The sequence below is a fragment of the Oryctolagus cuniculus genome, chromosome 11 (genome assembly GCF_051225735.1).
Source record: "Oryctolagus cuniculus isolate XC-2025 breed Fujian yellow rabbit chromosome 11, ASM5122573v1, whole genome shotgun sequence".
Lineage (NCBI taxonomy): Eukaryota > Metazoa > Chordata > Mammalia > Lagomorpha > Leporidae > Oryctolagus > Oryctolagus cuniculus.
Genome location: NC_142877.1, coordinates 27143120 through 27162505, shown reverse-complemented (window position 1 = coordinate 27162505; position 19386 = coordinate 27143120). Strand labels below are relative to the sequence as shown.

Here is a 19386-nt window from a genome sequence, read left to right as displayed (position 1 = left end):
TGCAGGGGCCCAAGCACTTGGGCCATCCTCCACTGCTTTCCTAGGCCATCAACAGAGAGCTGGATCAGAAGAGGAGCAGCTAGGACATGAACCAGTTTATCAGATGGGATGCCCGCACCACAGGCGGAGGCTTAACCTACTATGCCTTAGCACCAGCCCCTACCACAGTCCTTTGTACATAGTGGCCTCTTTAGTGGGCTTTTCTCCTGCTAGGTTACAGCTGGAAGGGTTTCACTGATTTGTGAGTTCCCAGGATCTAGCAGAGACTGGACTGCAAAACTCTTGGTAAGTGGATCTTAAGGGGAATAATGAAAGCAGCAAAGTTTTAAAGCTGCCATTTGATTAGCATCCACCGAGTGCCAGGCACCATTCTGGATCTTTCCCATTCATTCTCTCAATTCACCCTCACAGCCTCCCATAGATTAGGGAGCATTCCTCCCATTGACCTTTAGGAACCTCAGGGTCCACAGAACAACGACCTTGCCTAGGGACATAGGGGAAGCTGGCGGTTACAGATAGAATCAGATCTGATTCTGGTTGCTGTTGCAAATGACACTGCTACACTCAGAAAGCCCAATTTGTTGTGTCAACACCCTGAAATCCTGACAGCTGCCCTCAGAGAAAGATGAGAAAGCATCACAATCAGTCTCCACCATTCTTGGATTCTGGGTTTGGGAATTCACCTACTTGCTAAATGTGTGTATAATCCCCAGATCAATACTTGTAGTGCTTTTGCAGTCATTCATGGCAAGCACAAGATGACAAAAAAATGGAGTCACCTGAAGTACATGTCCCCAGCTAAGACAGAGTGAGGTCTCGCCTTGTCTCAACTCGCACTGGAAACAAGGGTCCTTTTTGAGACCTCGTTACTGCCACCCTTTGCATGCTTTGTGCTTTTGGTTGGTGCCTTCCCTGTTTAAAATGGGACCTCAGCTTGGGTGTTCAAGTGGTGTCTGGTGTTCCCTGCACAAGAAGGCTGCAACGCACCTGATGGAGAAAATGCAAGTATTAGGTTTCATTCAGGCAGAAGTTACAGCTGGCTGTGATTTTAGTGTGAATGAGCCAACAACATGTGTTAAATAAGTTATATTTAAACAGAAATACACATCAGACAAGGTTATGGGGGCTGGCATTGTGGTACAGAGAATTAAGTTGCAACTTGTGATGCTGGCATCCCATATCAAAGTGCCACTATGAGTCCCTACTGCTCTGCTTCCAATTTAGTTCCCTACCTGGGAAAGCAGTGGAAGATGGCTCAAGTACGTGAGTTGCTGCTACCCACATGAGAGACCTGGATGGAGTTCCTGGCTCTTGGCTATGGCCTGGTCCAACTATTGCTTTTGTGGTCATTTGGGGAATGAACCAGTAGGTGAAAGATTTCTCTCTCTCTCTGCATTTCAAATAAATACAAGAATAAGTAAATCTTTTAAAAAAGGACAAGACTATGTGTTGACAGCATGTGACCAGAGGCTCTCAGGAATCTAACCCTGTGGCTCCTTCAGGAGTACCTTAGTTCAGGCTGCACTCATTCGGGGCTGGCAGCGACATTACACAATGTAATTACAGTTGGCCTTCCAAATCCCGGGTTCTGTATCCACACAGTCAACCAGCCAGGGATCGAAAATACTTGAAAAAAAAAAAATACCAGAAATTTCTTCTTGTTTTCTTGTCATAATTTCCCAAACAATATAGTATAACAACTATTTATAGCATAATGCTGATATTGTGCTAGGTATTATAAGTAACCTAGAAATATTTTAAAATATATGAGGGACTGGTGATGTGGGGTAGTGGGTAAAGCCACCGCCTGCAGTGCTAGCATCCCATATGGGCACTGGTTCGAGTCCTGGATGCTCCACTTTTGAGTCCTGGTTGCTGCACTTTTTGATCCTGGGAAAGCAGTGGAAGATGGCCCAAGTCCTTGGGCCCCTGCACCCACGTGGGAGACCCAGAAGAAACTCCTGGCTCCTGGCTTCAGATGGGCACAGCTCCGGCTGTTGTGGCTATCTGGGAGTGAAATAGTGGATGGGAGATCTCTCTCTCTCTTTCTCTCTCTCTTTGCCTGTGCCCCTCTATAACTCTGCCTTTCAAATAAGTAAATAAATCTTTAAGAAATATATGAGAGGATGTGTATAGATTATAAGCAAATATACTATTTTATGTGAGGGGCTTGAATATTTGAAGATGTTGATATTAGCGGGGGTCCTAGACCTAACCCCCTGTGGACACTAAAGACTGGCTGTACTGCATTAACAAAAATCATTATGCCAACCACTGCCATCCAGTACACAGATGCGCACACAGTAGGTTTTGTTGTGTTCATGCACAAATGTACACACAAAATCACTCTCACCTCTGAATGCTCGGCTCCGTGTTCTGAACACTGCCTGAGCACTGCACCTGCAGGGCCCCTATAATGACTATAATGCAGATAGCATACTTGGACACTCCAGGATTAAAATCCCAGCTTAATAACAAGTGTGTACCCTTAGGCCAGGCTCTCTTAGGGCCAATTTCTGCAGACAAGGGGTCTTTCAAAATTCACGGGAAATGCATATTATGAAAAAGCAATAGATTTTCACCATTATTTTGTACCAAAATAGACTTTTATTTTAATCGCACTTTCCCATGAACTTCTTGAAGTGCCTTCACATATACATGAGGTTAATCATTGTCATGACGGTGACGGGAGGCTGGGTTGTCAAATGCAGTGCTGGCAACAAGCTCAGGGTCCATAGTCCATGCCACAGCTGGGACAAGGCCAGTGCTAAGCACACAAGCTGTGGTCAATGTCACAATCAGAATAGGATTTCAAGAAAGCAGCAAAATAGAGCCTTTGAAGCCCAGGTATTTGGCAATGGTGAGCCTGGGAGATCAGGAGACCCAACCTTAGGGCTGCCTCCACCTGCTCCTCCTACTGAACAGACCAACCTAGTTCTTGCAGGCCTGGGTTTATTCTGCCCCATGCTGACTCCAGCAGCACTGGTATACCAAGAGACCAGGAACCAGAAGGTCCAAGTCAAAATATGCTTGGAGGTAGGTGACTTCCACGGCAAGGGGGAAACTGAAGCCTGGATCATCCATGGCCTAGATTGAAAGTGAGACCCCCTAACAGCTTCTCCTCCTCCTATTTCAGTATTTCTCATACACGGTGGCTTGGGTTGGCTGTCTCAGTCAATATTTACCAAGTGTCTATTGTGTGCTGTGCCCTCCTCTGCCAAGAGTCCCAGTAATTGCAGCCTGGTCTATCAGGGAGGGGTTGGGTAGAAGGGGGTGAGTTTCTCTGCAGAAGAGGTGCCCTAGAGCAGAGTATGAAGAAGGGAAGCAGAGTTGTGCTCTGGGCACATGGGAGCTGGTGGTGGGGGAGTACAGTAAACTCAGTGCATGGGCAAGGGCTGATGTCTACAGAGTTATGGGGGAGTAGGAGAGCTACAGGGGGCTGGGGGCTGTCGGTGCAGCCACATAAGGGCCCAGAGGGAGTAGAGAGGAGGCCTGGGCGAAGAAGAGAAGGATACCTGTCAAGCCTACAGAGAAAAGTTTTGAGCAGTTCTAAGGTCAAGATTAGGTTTAAGGTTTATGGTCAGGTTTATATATCATAGAAGATGATCCTGTATTAGCTCTGCCAAGAAGAGATCAGGAAGAGATGGGGAGAGGCACCTGAGCACTTTCTGAAAAATGTACATTTGATTACCATTCTACTCCTAGGTATTTACCCAATTAAACAGAGAAGTAGGTGTTTACTGAAGGATTTATTTATTTATTTATTTGAAAGTCAGAATTATATATAGAGAGAAAACTTCCACCCACTGGTTCACTCCCCAAATGACCTCAGTGGCTAGGGCTGGGCCAATCTGAAGCCAGGAGCCAGGGCTTCATCTGGGTCTTCCACATGGGTGCAGGGGCCCAAGGACTTAGGTTATCCTCCACTGCCTTCCCAGGCACATTAGAGGGTAGCTGGATCAGAAGTGCAGCAGCCGAGACTTGAACTGGCACCCATAAGGGATGCCGGCGTTGCAGAAAGCAGCTTAACCCGCTAGGCCACAGTGCTGGCCCTCACTAAATGATTTAGACACAAATGTTCAAAAACAGCTTTATTTGTAATAGCGACAAACTAGGAAAAAAATGTCCATCAGCAGATGACTGTATGGGCCAGGCATGGTGGTGCAGTGGGTCAAGCTGCAGCTGGTGACAACAGCATTGCATGTGAGTGCCAGTTCCAGTCTTGGTTGCTCCACTTTTGATCCAGCTTCCTACTAAGGCACCTGGGAAAGCAGTGGAAGATGGCCCAACTATTTGGGCCCTTACCACTCATGTGGAAGACTTGGATGGAACTCCAGGCTCCTGGCTTTGGCCTGACCCAGTCCTGGCCATAACGATCATTTGGGGAGTGAACCAGCAGATGAAAGATATCTCTCTGTCTCTCTCTCTCTCTAACTCTGCCTTTCAAATAAATGAAAAAATTTCTTTTTAAAAATCAGATAAAGGAACTATTATTCATCAATAAAAAGAGATAAACTATTGATATACATAATGAGATTCTCAAAATAATGATGCTGGGTGAAAGATGACAGACCCCTCCTCCAAAGGACACGTTATATGATTCCATTTCCACAAACTTCTGGAAAATGCTCAGTAACTTAGTGATTGGGAAGCAAATCAGTTATTGTCTGTGATGAGAAGAAAGGCAGCTCAAGAGGAGGAATTACAAACAGGCACAGGACATTTTGGGGGATGATGTGTATTTTATACTTTAATTGTGGTGATGGTTTCATGTCAGAACTTTTGCACCATTTGTTGTATATTGGCCGTACTTCAATAAAGTTAGGAGGAGGAGGGAAAGGGGTTGGGGAGGAAGGAGTAGCAGTTAGTAGGAGAAGTCTTAGGACACTGTGCATATAACACACACATATGCATGCATGCATACTCACACACATGTACACACACAGTGTATGAAACTGCATCATGGACTCCAGGGCCACTCCAAGAGTTTCTCAACCCAGGATTCCACATGAGAGGGACACCAGGGGTCCCTGTCATTTGTTGGGCTTTTTTTCCAGAAGCTTTCTGTGTTGGGTTGTGTTGGGCACTGGGGATTGCCATAGGAAATTCCTTCTGGTAGCCAGGGTGTAGGTAACCTTCTCAATCCACCCTAAACATTTGGTCACATGTTCTCTTCACAGGCTTCACTGAAGCCTGGCCTCTAAGACCTGATTTTGTTTTTAGCCTTTCCACCTCTCATGAGAAAGCCTTCAATTAGCTCATAATTCCAGCAGAATTTGGTCTTCTGTCTGTGTTAAATAGACATCTAGGCTGAACCCCAACTTATTCCTAACAATTGACTGAGATCTGAGTCAAATCTTCACAGATTACAGAAATTCAGGGCAGGAAAGAAGCTGAACATTTCAAAGCCCAGTGTCCATGCGCCTGAAGCCCCTGGCTATCTCCAGGGGGAGGGAGCTCACTACCAAGTGAAGACGAGCAGGGCCTTGGAAAAACTGGGAATTTTTTCTTTCCTTGAAGAAACTTCCTTTCAATGAAGTTCTTTCCTTCCAACTATGGAAGCATCTACTGGGTGCTAAACCCTGTGCTCAGGGCTCTACACATAAGGGGTTTTAATCTCATGTAATTCTTGTGCCAGCTTTGCTCCTATGAGGCTGGGATTAACTAGGATGAAGATTTTTGTTAGTGATTTAAGAAAGAGAAATTAAGTGACCCACTCATGGTCACAAACTAAGTCCATGACTGAGGCCAAGACAGCAGTCCAAGTGTGTCCAAATCCAGCCTGTGCTCTCCGTTCCAACCCCTCAGAGAGCAGGGCAAGGGGCCTGATGCTGTCTAAGCTTGGATCCAAGTTGCTTTCATCTGTACGCTGACCTCTGGGACTCCTGCCCACACTGATCTCCTATTGTGCTACTGGACTCTGAGGCCTATCCTTAAGCAGCGGCCAAGCCTGTGGAGTGGGGAGTGACTCTCCAGAAGGAAGCCACCAAACAGTGAGTTGGTTCAAGTTGTTTCATAGCTCTAATCTGGGCCCTGGGTACAACCCAGGGGGATTGGTCACTGCAGGGCAGGGAACAGTAGTGGCTAGAGGAGTTAGGTGCTCTCCCTCCTCTGAGGGAACAGAGCTTAGCTTGGTAACTTAGGAGCTTTGACTCTGTGAAGGAGCTGTGGACCTTGGTGGAGGGACCCCCGAAAGATGGCATTTGAACCTTGAGGAAGATCTGAACTTGGGAGAGAATGAAAAGAGGAAGACTATGAGAATAGGAGGAGGAATAAAATTATAGACATAGGGCGAGTCAAAATAATTGGGGTGGCAAGGAGGGACATGGGAGGCATATTGCTGCCCTGAGGTGGTATGTGTCCAAGGTCACCTAGGGACTTTTCTGAAGACAGAAAGTACCATGAGGTTCCTCTCTAGCTCTCAGGCCAGTTTACTCCAACCAAGCCCTGGGTTAGCAATCTGGCTGTTGAGAGCCCAGCTAAGAGCTGGGAAGGCAGGGGTGGCCAATGAGAACAGCATTAGGGAGAAAGAGAATGAGAAAGCAACGGGATGGAAAGAGAGGCAGGAGAATTTGGGCTCTGGTGCCAGCTATTTGGTGGCTTTGCCTCCAGGGAACAGGCATGGATGCACACACCAGTCGCATGGATTCCCCATCATAAGCTGCCTTTTCTATGACTGTGCTGTCAGGAGGCTGGTAGAGGTCACACAGCCCTTGCCCACTATACGGTTTAGCTGTTACTCATATGGTACAAAAGCTGGGACTCAGAAGGGCAGAGGAGCCACTGGGCCAGTAGGAGGAAGGAGAGAGGAGGAAGTTATAGCTGTGGAGACATTTGCTGCACGCCAGGCCCTCTCTCACAGAGGTCATAGCAGAGCAGCCCATCTCCTGTTGTCAAGAGCAATTCATCGCTCTTTGGAGGACGTGAAAATGACTCAGGGGAGCAATACAATTTGTCCTGTGTCCTAGACTAAAAAGTGGCAAAATGGAAATGAGCCTGGCCTGACTGTGAAGCCAGGGCTTACCTTGAGCAGGGAGCTGCTGCCAAGAGAGCCAGGGCCACTCAAATGGACGGAGCTGGACCCCTACCCATCCCTCGACCAAAGTCCCAGTTCTGTGCTCCAAATGTGAGGCAAGTGCCCTCTGCCCAGTGCCTTCACCTCCCTGCAGAGGCCCTTCTCCCACTTGAACTCACTGCCCCAAATCTGCCGCTTCTGAAAGGGAGGATGAAAGGAAGGAGAGCAATACAATGAAGGGTGGAGAAGGGGGGTGGGAAGTAACAGGGGGAAGAAGAGCCCAACTGGGCTCCTAAGAAGACTTTGGGAAAGACCCAGGATTTACTGTGCCTCTGCTTCTACCATTTAGAAGGCCAGAGAGAACAGCAAGCTGTCTTCTGCTGACAGGCACCAGAGTCTGGGTCAGCCAGACGAGTGTGCTCTGTGCTCCAGGACGCCTCACTTTCAGCCCGCCTCCTCTCCTTTCCCCCACCCTTCTGCTGCCAGCTCCTTAGATCATTCTCTGTTCTCTCCTCCGCTAGGAAGCCTTCCTGGATACTCTCATCCTATAGATCTCCTCCTGGGAACACCAGTGGCCACCTGCTACTTGCATCACCTGTGAACGGCCCTCTGCTGGAACTCCAGATCTTCTGGACCACAAGACTGCCACACACAGCTCATAGCCAGATCCTTTCTAGGACATCCAGCAGCCCAGAGACGAGACACTAGCTCAAAGACACACCATTTTGTTGCTGATAAGTTTGTATTTTAGAACACTCTCAGGGTCGGCACCATGGCTCACTTGGTTAACCCTCTGCCTGCAGCACCAGCATCCCATATGGGCACCGGTTCTAGTCCCAGTTGCTCCTCTTCCAGTCCAGCTCTCTGCTGTGGCCTAGGAAGGCAGTGGAGGATGGCCCAAGTGCTTGGGCCCCTGCACCCGCCTGGAAGACCAGGAGGAAGCACCTGGCTCCTGGTTTCAGATCGGTGCAGTGCCAGCCATGGTGGCCATTTGGGGAGTGAATCAACAGAAGGAAGACCTTTCTCTCTCTCTAACTCTGTCAAGTAAAAAAAAAAAAAAAAAAAAAAAAAAAAAAAAAAAAAATTCTCTCTTGAAAGGAGTCAAATTTACCTCCTTTGCTGGCCCCTGCAAGCATGGGCCTCGGATCGAGGGATCGAGCACTCACAGCATGTGGAAGATTCAGACTCCCTTCCTGTGACTGTACTTGGAATACCTGAACACTACTGTTCTGTCACTACAGTGGTATGAGAAGCCATGCCCTCACCACCTGGGTGGGAGCCCTGACCCCACCACTTCGTGGTTGTCCGACTTTGGGCCAGTCCGTGCTTTTTGTAGCCCATTTTCTCAACTATATATATATAGTTGGCTTTGATGCCAAACAGTGTAGGTACAGCCACAGGTCAGCTGTGCAACCTTGAACAAGTTACTTCCCCTCTCTGAGGTGCAGTGTCTATAACATCTATAACATGAGGGCAGCATATGCTAAGTGGGCTGAAATTGTTTTGCTGTTTCTTTATTTCTGGGATCCATCTGTGTTTTGGCCTTTCTTTTGGCACTGCCCAGTTTTGTAGGCTGCTAATAACGTGGTGAATTTGTGGTGTGCTAGGCACTGAGCACTTTGGTGGCTAATTCTGCTCTGTGTCTACACCCACCCTCAGCAAAGGGTGCTGGGACGGCTTACACCTCACACTCAGAAGACTCACAATTGAGTGGAAGCTGGTCTTTGTATTTCCATTTGCCAGGCCTATGCACCATCCATACATCTTCCCTTCAACCAGGCTAACAAGCTCCTTGAGGGCAGGGACCACCTCTTGGTGCCCGCGTATGGAGAAGACACTTGGTGCACACAGTGGCACATAGAGTGTACTGGTCAAATGAATGGATGGAACACTTCTTTGTATTTCCCCACTGTGGCCAGAATAGAACTTTACCACATTAGGTACTTGATGAATATTTGATTAAATGGAGCCACAAAAACGTGAGCTGTCATCAGCAGCTCTAATCTGAAGCCCTGGGAGCAAGGTTCCTCCTCTAACAGGAGCTGCCCTGAGGACCATCCCTGAGTGTGTTCTTGGCTTCCAGACCCCAGCTTCCCCTGTCAGGATCAATGGCAGAGCTCTGTACAGAGCCCACCTGCCACCCTGACCACATCGCAACCAGGCAGAAGGCAGCAGGAGCTGTGCTGCAAGGCCTGTGTGCCTTCAAAGCACAGGACCGGATCTGCCCCTCCCCAGGAGGCGCTGCCAGAAGCCTCTCCCATGCCTGTCTCTCAGAGGTGGCTTGGCTGCCAGGCTACACAGGCCATCATCCAAGTTCCCTCTTCTGAGGCTGCCGACTCGGCTTCCAGAATCCTGCAGCAAGGAGGCCTGGCTAGGACCAGCTTCATGGGGGCAGAGATGTGCCTGGAGACTCAGTCCCTTGAGGCTCAATCCTGACAGCACTGCCAAAGGGAAGGGGCCCAGTTTGGGCTTTTGAAATCAGGGGTTCAGAATCAAAAGACTACAAGCTGCCAAACTAAGGTCAAACTCCCTGGCCTTGCAGACCAGGCCTGTCCTGGCCTACATCTGCCCTTCCAGCCTCATTTCCTGCCTCTGTCCTCTTCTGTATACCAGCTGACAATTACCAAACATTACATACCTGGCACATTTTAGTGTGTACATTTAAGAAATGTGGCTGGCTAGCAGTTAGCCTAGTGGTTAAGATATCTGTGTCCCATATTTGAATACCTAGGTTCCATCTCTGGCTCTGGTTCCTGACTCCCAAGTTCCTGCTAATGTGGACTTTGATAGGCTGGGTGACAGCTCAAGTAATTGGATTCCTGACACTCATGTGAGAGACCTGGATTGGGTTCCTGGCTCCCAGCTTCATCCTTGGCCCAGCACTAGCTGGTTGTGGTAAGCATTTGAGAGTGAACCAGAGGATGAGATCTCCCTTTATTTCTCTCTCTCAAACAAAAAAAAATTTTTAAAGATTTATTTATTTATTTGAGAGGTAGAGTTACAGAGAGAGGGAGAAACAAAGAGAAAGGTCTTGCATGGGCTGGTTCACTCCCCAGATGGCTGCAACAGATGAGCTGAGCTGATCAGAAGCCAGGAGCCAGGAGCATTTTCTGGGTCTCCCATGCAGGTACAGGGGCCCAAGCACTTGGGCCATTTTCCACTGTTTTCCCAGGCCACAAGCAGAGAGCTGGATCAGAATAGGAGCAGCTGGGACTGAACCGATACCCGTATGGGATGCTGGCATCACAGGTGGAGGCTTAGCCAAAGCCATAGCACCAGTCCCACAAAAAAATGTTTTTAATGTTGCCTAGTTGACTACACTAAAACAATTAGGAGATTTCACAAATAGCAGATTGCTGTCCTATATCTCAAAAGAGTTGACAACACTGGGCCCACCTTCTAGCGGACAAGAAGGGTGGGAGCAGCAGAGCAGCTGCCTCTTGTAGCAAGCACTTTCCCACCCATCTGCTTTGGTTTGTAGACATCTGCATTTGCAGTCCCTTGCTTTGTATATTTTATTTTGGCATACAGATCTCCTAACAACCTCAGGGGATGGAATGCATCACTCTTGCTTTTCACAGAGGGAGAAACAGCAGCCTGACTCCAGAGTCAAACCCAAGGACACCTGTCTGTGGCAAACATGAGCAAAATATAGACAATGCAGTGAGCTTTTCATAAAGGAAAATGTATTCAATCTGAAAGAGCACCTTTTTTCCTGGTATTCTTACTTGGGGATAGAGGTATTAAAATGCTGTTTTGCTTACTACATGCTAGTAAACAAAATTCTAAGCATCATTTGAATCTCTTCTTCTGGCACAATGAAAATCTGGCCTATCTAAGATAGATTCCTCAATGATCTCTGCAAAACGGAAGGCCAGGAACCACAGCTCTGCTATACAGCCTTGCTGTCGCAGGATGACAGCAGGCTTCTGTCTCCCCCATTCAACAAAATCAAACTCTAAATATCAACAGCCAGCAACAACTACCTCTTTCTGTACCTGCGTCAACCCATCTTTGAAGAACGGCTTTTGAACTGAGCCTTCCCAAGCCCTCCCACCTCCAGCACATCCACTGTGCATTTGTTCATGCCTCTTGTATTTATCTCCTCCCTCCTCCAGTTACAGTTATCTGTATCCTACCCACCCTTGGACCCTGTAAAGCAGTTCTAGAACAGAAGAAAGGGCTGCTGCACTGTTGCACACTTAGAGATTGAAGGGTGCTATAGGCCCTGACTCGCATTTTGCAGGTGCGGGAAAGTAAAGGGCCTGACCTCAGGCTGCCCAGTGAGTCACTGGCAGTTCTGGGATGAGGACCTGAGTCTCCTGACTTTTCAGGCAAGGCTGGCTCTTTCCACTGCTCTAGGCTGCTCCTATACACTGCCTTTTGGTTGGCTCAGCATCTCCATCCAGAGTACTGTGTTGAGCATGTGACAAACACTTCATAAATAGCTGCCCATCTAGAGACACAAAGCAGCCTGGGGAACACAGTCCTCCCTATCCAAAGGCCCTTGGCTCAAGCTTGGTTTCATTTGCCTCAAAACTTTGCTAGTGCCAGCTGCTCACTAAAGGATAAAATGCCCCTCAGGTCCTTGGTGGCCTAGATGATGAAAGACCCCACGTGGCAGTCCCCATTAGGCCTGAGTTATAGCCCAACTCTGCTGAGCCAACCTGGGTACATGTCTCGACCCCTGCAGGTGCTAATGGCTCCTCCAGACAGGTGAGATGCTGTGAATAGACAGCAGGAACTCACCAAGCCTACTAGATGGCTATAGGTACAAGGCAAGAGTCCTGCTTCTAGAAGCCTCTAAGGATAGCAAAGGTTATGGTCTACCTGGAATAACTGGGCAGTTCCTTGGAGCTGTGCCATGGAGTGAGCCTGTATAGTCCCTTACACCTATGGACACCTTCTAGGTGGTTGGAGACAGAAGCTAGCAGGTTTCTCTAATAGTTAGGAAATGTTCCACCCTGGGTAAAACCATTATTTATTATTATTGTTATTCCCAAACTCAATGCAGAAAATAAGAAGACAATGGCATCATCTCTCTAAAGCTCCCTGACTGTCTCAGAAGGAAAGACCATCCCCTTCTCTCTGTCCCCTGACACCCATATCAGTGTGCCTCATAATTCCCTGACGGTTTTCGTAACTACAGTCAAATGTGTCTACTTTCCTCTGTTAGATGGAGCTTCCTGAAACCCAGCATCACCTAGAGTTACAGAGAGAGGTAGAGACAGAGAGAGAGGTCCTCCATCTGCTGGTACACTCCCAGATGGCCTCAATGGCCAGAGCTGTGCCTATCTGAAGCCAGGAGCCAGGAGCCTCCTCTGGGTCTCCCATGTGGGTGCAGGGGCCCAAGGACTTGGGCCACCCTTCACTGCCATCCCAGGTCACAGCAGAGAGCTGGATTGGAAGTGGAGCAGCCGGGTCCAGAACCGGGGCCCACATGGGATGCCGGCACCTCAGGCCAGGGCTTTAACCCACTGCGCCACAGTGCCGACCCCAACTTATTTTTCTTTTCTGTATCTCATGCAGTTAGCACAGGGCCTAGCTACTAAAGAATAACAAATGCTAATCAATGTTAGTAATAACAATGCTAATCTCCTTCACCCCCTCTACTGAGACAGGGTTGCACTGAGGCCTCTTTGAGCCAGGCAATATCTCTACTGCATTTGAGATAGGAACACCTCTCTTCAGAAGGAAACTGGTTTATCCTAGGTTATCCAGTTAACAGGAGGGCTCAGACCAAAAGCAACTCCTGTGCCTCCTAGGCCACCATGTTTCCAACTAAATGTTCCCCAGGTTCTAGGACATATTAGCTGCACAACACTGAGAAAAGACTCTTCGCTCTCTCACTTGTACAAAGGATAGAAGTATGTATACTGCCTACAGAAGGGAATGGTCTGGGAAGTGGATAATTGAACTAAGGTGAAACAACACAGTAGGGGCTGGCACTGTGGCAAAGCAGCAATGAGAGCATCTCATGTTGGAATGCACTGGGTTCAAGTCCCCCAGATGCTCCACTTCCAATCCAGCTTCCTACCTGGGAAAGCAGCAGCAGATGGCCCAAGTGCTTTGGGCCCTGCTGTCTGTGTGGAAGTCCCGGATGGAGTTCCAGGGTCCTGGCTTTGGTATGGCCCAGCTCCAGCCATGGAAGCCAGCTGGGGAGTGAATCATTGGATGGAAGACATTTCTCTCTGTCTCTGTCTCTTTCTCTGTCACTCTTTCACATAAATAAAATAAAGCTTTTTAAAAAGTAATAAAAGCTTCATTTAAAAAGAAAACAGCATAGTACAGAAGAGGCACTCATGTCTGTCATGACTGTCTCTCAGGCCCGTCTCTCAGGCCCAGCCACTTTCCACGATTAAGGGGCAGCCATCACTAGCGGCAAAGCAGAGCTCATTCTGGAAGAAACAGTCTCCAGTCCTGATTCACATCCCTCAATTCAACCCAGCGAGTCCCCTGCAGCAGCACTTGGGGGACATGCCATCATTCCTGTCATGAGTCCTTCACAGCTTTCCTGTCTCCACATCCCTGAGCCTAAGCAAGTACACACACAACTCACAAGACAGCATAGGAGGAGGCACAAAGCCTTTGGAAGAGCACGATCATCTGAGTCAGACAGACCAGGTGTCGAGTGACAGTTCCACCACCTCTAGCTGTGCAGTCACAGGCGAGTTACTTCATCATTCTAAGCCTCAGTCTCTATCTTTCAAATAGGTATCATTTATTATAAGGATTATCTAAGATGGGTGATGGCCTGGCATTTCATAAATGAGGCTGAGAGTAATAAATAGCTGTCTATGTCTATTGAACAAAATGTCAGAACATGAAAGGGCCACAGGATCATTGAGTTGAGTCACCTTAGTACATACATGGAAACACAGAAGCCTTGAGAGAAGGCCTGCTTGGCCCAAGGTCACAGAATGAGGTGGCTGTTGCATGGAACCAGGGACCCAGGTCTCCTGGCTTTCTCCTTCTCTGCTCTCCTCCCTCTGACACAGTGATGGCTCTCTTCCCAGTCCTCTTCCCTCCACTGTCACATCTGATAGCAACCAGCACCGCTGAGATTCCTGTCTGACAACATCACTACTCTCCTGAGCACACCTGCCTTCTTCCCGCCCAGTCAGGAGCCCTAGAGGAGCGATGAAATATCAGCCAGCCACTAAATGACAATAACAGTATTACTAACAGCAATAATGAAAACAACCTACAATTGGTAGAGTATCCTGCTCTTCTAAGTGTTTTTACCTATACCATCTACACACTGCAGTTTCTCCCTAATGTTGGCTTAGGGACGTAATTTCCTCAAATTTATTCAACACTTACTGAGCACCTATTTTATGTCAGAGGCTGGAAACGCACAGAGAAAAAAGGGCCTCTGCTGAGAGGTGTTCACAGTCTAATGGAGATTTGGGGCAGGGTCTGGGAGGTACATGATGACTTCTTTGGGCCCACATGGTGTAGCAGCCAAGTGTCACTCTCTACCCCAAGGGGAACCTCCTTTACCATGTTGTCAAAGGTGTCTGTAGAATAAACTGGAGTCAGAAAAGTCCAGTGCTAGGCTGACAATGACAGCCTTTGAGAGAAGATGAATAGAAAACGCAGGCAGCCCAAACTTGATGGCCTTGTCTCAGAGCGTGTCTAGGGAGAGGCTCCAGGGAGGGCACGAGGAAAGCAGTGGGATCCGTGTGAAATCTGGCAGCCTCGGTCACCCCACTGTCACCAGAAATAAGATTCCAATGCTTCTATTCCCTTAGGGAGTATCAGGATTTTCCAAACCCAGGGCAGGGTTCCACATGTCTCCTTGGGACCATCATTTGCTAGAATGATGTCACAGCTTTTGCAATGGAAATGTTTGTGCCTCCTGGTTGCTGCCGTGGCCCTCGGTCTGGGGGCCCAACACTTTCCAGCATTCATTATGCCCTGGCAGGGATACCGTGGCAAGGATGTGGGAGAGACTGGTGTGGGAATGGAGGAGAAAGAACTAAAAACAACCACTCCCTCCTGTCTCCAGGTCTATCTCCCAAGTTCTGAGTCCTTGAGAACCCACTACATGCTCAGCATATACAGAGAATTGTGGGTGCTTCCATATCCATCTCAGAGGCATGAACCCCTCTTTCCCGGTTAACAGATGAGACAACTGAAGCTTGAGGAAGGAAAGCAGTCATACAGCAGGATGTCAATACAAGACTGACAGCTCTAGTCCATGGCATCCCCAAGGTTAAGGTTTCACTTGAGAAGCGCAGCTTTGAAATCAAGGGAGGAAACCCTGATTATTGGATGGACCTCAATTTAAATGTAGATGGAAGTACCCCCCCACCAGCACAGAAAACCTGCTCAAACGATATAACTGTGCAGACCATCTAATCCAACTCCTGCATGTAACAGATGAGCAGACAGACACCCACGCCTGAATTGTAAGATGGCTACTGTGGCCAACTAGCAAGTGAAGGGCCTGGAAGCCCCATCTCTGGTACTTTCTTTACACCACTCTGCCTGCGGAGACCATGGTTTTCTGGGAAGCTCCTCCAGTGCAGCCCGGCCCAACCCACACTACCAGATGGGTAGAGAAGGCAGAGGAAACAGGCAGCCTGTGACCAGGCCTCTCCTGCAGGGTTGAGGAAGGGAGTCCCAGGCTGTTTGATGTTGTAAACAGCCCAGCTCTCTGCAGCAGATTGGAAGGAGATGGGAGGCTCAGATCTCCCACTCTAGGGGTCAGGGGCATTTTCCTTGGATCTACTGCAGAGCCCAGATACTTCCCTGAGGACAAGATGGGAAGGGAGCAGTCACTGGCATTTGACCTTGGGGTACGTGTGGGGTTCCCATCCTCCCCCTCCCAGGTACCCTTGCTTCTCCTCCAAGAGGAATAAATGCTAAATCCCAAAAGAACAGGCATATAGGCATGGGGGAGTCCCCTAAAACGCTCCTGACGGCCCACCTTGGGCATCTCCCCTGCTGCCATTAGCTTCCCTAATTAGTAAATTTCAGAAGGTGGAGGTGGGGGGGGGGCTGCTCCTAGAAGGAAGGGAGGGTAAGAATGAGTCACGATTAACCCCTCCCTGGCCGGTGCTCCCTAGAGGGATTCTACCCGCAGCGGGGGGTCGCAGGCTGCCCCACCCGCGGCCCAGCGGCCTCCTCACCTGAGTCCCCTGGCCCTCCGCAGTCCCGCCGGCTCGCACGACTCCGGCCCCGCTTGGCGCAGCGTCTCTGCAGTCGCTGCTGCAGCCGCCTGGCCCCGATCAGCAACCTGCGGCGGCTGGGAAGAGAGACAGACGGGGGCGGGTGAAGGCGGGCGGAGGAAGCCCGGGAGACCAAACCCCTGACTGCGGGCAGCCGGGCCGCAGCCGCGAGGTTGGGAGGGCAGCTGTCTGCGGGCGCTCGGGCTATGCTCCGTGCGGCCCGCGCCCCAGTCCCCGGCCCGCCGCACTCTGGGCGGCGGCTGGCGCAGCTGGGCCCGGGGGTCCCTGGGGTTCTTGTCATCACCTGCGGAAGCGTCCATGGCTTGGGCTGGCCCTGCCGGGACAGCCGGATCGCGCTCCGGAGCCCCTGCTGGAGGCGGCTAGCTGGGTGCTCGCCGGGGCTGGGGCTGCCGGGAGGGAGGCGGGGAGGGAGAGGTGGATGCAGGGGCCGAGCCAGTCGGCGGCTCGCCGGCAGCTGCGTAAGCCGCCCGTCTTCACTTTCCTTCTTAAAGAGATAGTTGGTGTCTCGCTCCCGAGGGCCTTGAGTTTGGATACAAGCCCGCCGGAAGTGGGGCCCTCTCCCCCCAAGGTACGCCAGCCTGTGCTTTCCAGGTGCGTGATGGGGCGTGGTGGGAAGCGGTTGGCCTGCTGACCCGCTGTGTGGCCCTGGGCAAGTCCTGTAGATTGTCTGAGCCTCAGCTTTCTCATCTGTAGCAAGGGATGATAATCCCAGTGTCACTCCCTGGCACGCACGTGAACTTTTATTCCCCAAACCAAATCTCAGTACCAGGTGTGGTTCATGCTTGGTGCTTTTATCCATCCTGAACTCTGACTAATTGATGTGCTTAGACAACCTATATTTAATGTGATTACTGATATGTCCGCATCTAGGTCTATCCTTTTATTTTTGTTTAATGTTGACGATTTCAGATTTTGGTTTGACATGAGACCAGGCTGAGGGCTGGTACCAAGCACATAGACTACAGAGAAAAATGATCTTAACTATCCGAAAACAGAAGTGCTTTCGTCTGAAGTATGAAAATGGTGCTTCATGGGAGGATAGTTGGAGGATTAGCTGAAACCCACGGTAAGTATTCTTTGGGGATCTTCTCTCTCTGTCCCTGTCTGATAGCACCGGGGAAACGGGACAGGAAGTCCAGGAATCTGGATTTCCACTTGCCATTTCTAGCCCTAACGCTTCTAGCCATGCAACATTAGACAGTTAACTCACTCTGTGGGTCTAGTTTCTTGTCTGCTCATCCCTTTCGGAATCTGCCCTGTCTGATCACCCATTCCTCTGCTCAAAAGAATTTCGTGGCATTCAGCCTGGCGGTTACCTGCTGGTTAGGACCCGCCTGCCTTCCACATCTGAATACCTGGATTCCATTCCTGACTCCAGCCCCTGATTCCAGCTTCCTGCTAATGTAGACCGTGGGAGGCAGTGGTAATGGCTCAGTGGGAAACCTGGGTAGAATTCCTGGCTCTAGGTTTCACTCCAGCCCAGCCCTAGCACTGTGGGCATTTAGGGAGTAAACCAGCAGATGGGAGCACTCTTTCAAAGGACTAAATAAAAACAAAGCAAACATCACTTTCTGCTGTCTGCCATCATCTTACTCTACCTCTCTGATGTTACTTTCTCTCCCCACCCTCACTTCCCTCTCATTAAACTACATTTGCTGTGCCCTTTGCCTGGAACATTCTGGATACCTGCACTGTTACTCTTCCACTTTCTCAGGTGGTACTGTCTCGAGGACTCCTTCCTTGACCACCCCACATGAAATACTGAGGCTCTACTTCACTTCTCTTTTGACCTAGTTTTGTTGCATTTAATTATCAGTTGACATATTATTATTATTGATTTTTTGTCACTTATCACCTCCACTAGAATGAGAGGAGGAACTTTGTTTTTTCCTCTTGCTCCATCCTCAGTGCCTAGAACAGTGCTTAACACAGAGTAGGTGCCCAATAAATATTGACTAAATGAATGAGAGAGCAAGCACTCACACATTGTGTGCAGCCCATCTTCTGTAAGAACAGTGGTCCAGATGCCAGCCCGGAAATCCTCGGTCTGAAGTCTTGTAGGGCTGTGACGTCCTTGAGTCTCCGGCTACTCTTCTTGGTAATGCTGAAATTGGCAGCCTGTGCTGTTTGCCCCAGGCTGACTTTTCCAAGAGAAGGATTTATAAAATGACTTCACTGGATCGCACCATGACACTGCAGTACAAGTCTGGTGATAAATAGTTATTATCTATAATGTACAAGAAGAAACCATTATTTCAAATCTGTTCCTTTTTAATTTTTTACAAATTACTATTTTGTCACAAATACCCACAACTTTAAAAAAATTATTTTGACATTACTACCAAGTAAGTTTGTTTGGGTTCAAAAAGGTTTGGAAATCCACATATAGTTTTTTTTCATGACACACATTTCCACGAACTTTTTGAAAACTCCTCATTTTTCCTGCTATTTGTGAAAATGAATTCTATCAGATAGTCATATTGTTTTGTGGAGACATACAGCTGCAGTTGTGGCAGGAAGAGGTAATTGTAGTTGAAAAAGGCAGGTGAAATGTTGAGGCCTGCTTCTGAAAAACCTAATGCTGTATTAGTAAGTTCATTGATCAAATATTTTATATTCTCTAATTCTCACCTAAATTATATAAGTGACTTCTTTACACTGTAAGCAAAACCAAAGAAATCCATGTAGTTACTGTGTTTCACAGGGGAAAATTTGAGATTTTCATTAAGAAAAAATTTTTGTCTTTTTTTGGTTGATGCCTAGAAGACTACATTTCCCAGAAGTCTTCACAAGGAACTTGTCCAAAGCAAGAGAGCTTCTCCACTCATTCCCATCAGAAGTGGTGTTAGGGGCTGGCGCTGTGGCACAGTGGGTTAACACCCTGGCCTGAAGCGCCGGCATCCCATATGGGCACCAGTTTGAGACCTGGCTGCTCCATTTCCCATCCAGCTCTCTGCTATGGCCTGGAAAAGCAGTGGAAGATGGCCCAAGTCCTTGGGTCCCTGCACCCGTGTGGGAGATCTGGAAGAAGCTCCTGGCTCCTGGCTCCTGGCTTCGGATGGGCACAGTTCCGGCCGTTGCAGCAATTGGGGAGTGAACCATTGGATGGAAGACCTTTCTCTCTCTCTGCCTCTCCTCTCTGTGTAACTCTGACTTTCAAATAAATAAATAAAT

At 48.8% G+C, this 19386-nt stretch overlaps 1 protein-coding gene and 1 non-coding gene across 10 annotated transcripts in view; one reads left to right on the top strand and one right to left on the bottom strand.

The window, feature by feature from the left end:
- Window positions 1–16679, bottom strand: part of SNPH (syntaphilin) — a 37404-nt gene extending 20725 nt beyond the window's left edge. For 2 of the 7 annotated variants that reach the window (XM_017341719.4, XM_008256195.5), the window contains exons 1-2: window positions 16496–16679; window positions 16153–16259 (exon numbers count right to left, since the gene is read on the bottom strand). The gene's annotated coding sequence lies outside the window, so the exon portion shown is untranslated. Of the gene's footprint in view, window positions 1–16152; window positions 16269–16495 lie in introns of those variants that run through there. The other 5 variants (XM_089308140.1, XM_051845166.3, XM_051845167.3 and 2 more) reach the window with 5 other exon arrangements.
- On the top strand, window positions 16667–19386 carry LOC108176618 (uncharacterized). 3 transcript variants are annotated; one of them, XR_016216638.1, is made up of 3 exons: window positions 16667–16803; window positions 17122–17278; window positions 19162–19386. It is a non-coding gene; the product is annotated as an uncharacterized LOC108176618 (transcript). The 3 variants fall into 3 exon arrangements; XR_016216637.1 differs by having other exon boundaries at window positions 18979–19386; XR_011379957.2 differs by having other exon boundaries at window positions 18976–19386.